The following is a 2,383-nucleotide window of genomic DNA, read 5'->3' as shown; positions in this document are numbered from 1 at the left end:
AAAGCTTCTGCACAGCCAAAGAAACTATTAAACAAACAAACAGACCTCTCACAGAATGGAAGAAGATCTTCACATGCCATACATCAGATAAGAAACTAATCACCAAAATATAGAAAGAGCTCAGCAAACTTAGCACTGATATCTGATTACTGTAAAAAATGGTGACTAATCCCTAGCACTGCAAAAATGGTATCATATGTTTTCCATCTACAACCATGCCTCTGCCTCGCGTGAGCTTAATGTGCAGCTTGACGATACGAGAATCCGGCATGAAGCCCAGCCAGTCTATCTTGGCGTTACTCTCGATCACACCCTGTCATTTCACGAACATCTCATAAAAACTGCAGCAAAGGTGGGCACGAGGAATCACATCATTGCAAGACTGGCCAGTTCCTCATGGGGCGCGAGTGCTTCCACACTACAGTCATCATCTCTGGCATTATGCTATTCCACTGCAGAATACTGTGCCCCAATATGGTTCCATAGCCCCCATGTCCACTTGGTCGATTCCAAATTATATTCCTCCATGAGGATAATTTCTGGAACCATCCGTTCCACCACAGTTCCATGGCTGCCAATTCTTAGCAACATCGCCCCACCAGATATTCGGGATGAGGCATCATCTAAGTTCATTTCACATGTCTACGCTCGACTGGACTTGCCAATATATGCAGATATCTTCGCCCACCCTGTCCAACACTTGACGTCTCGACATCCAATCTGGTCCTCTATGCATACACTGAACTTCTCTGTTCCAGACTCTTGGAAACAGAGTTGGCAGTCAGCTGAAGTAAACAACAAACACCTCATCACAGACCCCTGCAAGCGTCAATGCGGCTTTGACCTAGCACGTTATGATTGGGCCCTCCTCAATCGCTATCGAACAGGCCGTGGCCGGTGCACTGCTATGTTCCATCACTGGGGAGCCAGAGACGACCCGAACTGCCCCTGAGGCTACAGACAGACTATGACCCACATAGTCAACGACTGCCACCTCTCCAGATTCAAAGGAGGTCTCAAAACTTTACATCAGGCTCAACCTGATGCTGTTGACTGGCTACGGAAGAAGGGCAAATGCTAGAAGAAGAAGCACCAAAAAAGCAAATTACCCCATCCAAAAGTGGGTAGAGGATATGAACAAAACATTCACCTCAGAGGAGATCCAAAAGGCTAACAAACATATGAAAAAGTGCTCCAGGTCACTGATTGACAGAGAAATGCAAATAAAGACAACACGGAGATACCACCCCATTCCTGTAAGAGTGGCATGTATCAAAAAGGACAGCAGCAACAAATGCTGGAGAGGCTTTGGGGACAGAGGAACCCTTTTACATTGCTGGGGAGAATGTAAATTGGTCCAGCCTATGTGGAGAGCAGACTGGAAAAGTCTCACAAGGCTAGACATGGACCTTCCATATTACCCAATAATTCTTCTCCTGGGGTTATACTCCAAGGACTCCATAACACCCAACCAAAAAGAGTTGTGTACTCCTATGTTCACAGCAGCACAATTCATAATAGCTAAAACCTGGAAACAACCCAGGTGTCCAACAACAGATGAGTGGCTGAGAAAGTGTGGTATAGATACACAATGGAATACTATGCAGCTATCAAGAACAATGAGCCCACCTTATCTGATCCATCTTGGACAAAGCTAGAAGGTATTATGTTATGTGAGCTAAGTCAGAAAGATAAAGATGAGTATGGGATGATCCCACTCATCAACAGAAGTTGAGAAAGAAGATCTGAAAGGGAAACTAAAAGCAGGATCTGACTAAATTGAAAGTAGGGTACCAAAGTAAAAACCCTGTGGTTAAGGGTAGATATGCGACTTCCTGGGCCAGTGGGGGATTGAGGGTGGGTGGGTGGGATGGGACACAATCTTTTGGTGGTGGGAATGGTGTTTATGTATGCTCCTAGTAAAGTGTAGTCATATTAATCACTAGTTAATTAATATGAGAGGGGAAAAATTAATTGTATGTCTCAAAGTTTTTAAAACACAGACTGAGTCTTCTTAATATATAGGCTGTGTATTTGATATGCGGAGTCTCTCAAAAGCCTAGACCAAGTAGATCTGAGGCAACCAGTGGTGTTGTATGCTTTACATTGGGTTGTTCTAGTTCTCCCCCACCAAGAGAATTGGATCAGTCCAGTTAGTTTTGTGGGCCCGCTTGGCCCCGCCCCAAGGAACCCCGAGAGAGGGTTCCAGAGTGCCAGAGTTCCAGAGTTCAAGAGCTCGGAGAGTTGGAGAGGGACAGAGTTAGAGAGAGTGCTTGCGCTGCTGCAAAGAGACAGCAGAGTTCTGTTTGGTGATTTGTTTGGTTTAGTTTATGAATCGTTGTTCCTGAATAAAGAAATACAGCTTCCCTGCCCAGCTGTATGT

Source organism: Erinaceus europaeus, chromosome 17, assembly GCF_950295315.1.
Source record: "Erinaceus europaeus chromosome 17, mEriEur2.1, whole genome shotgun sequence".
In the NCBI taxonomy this organism is placed as follows: Eukaryota; Metazoa; Chordata; class Mammalia; order Eulipotyphla; family Erinaceidae; genus Erinaceus; species Erinaceus europaeus.
This window is presented reverse-complemented; position numbering follows the sequence as displayed.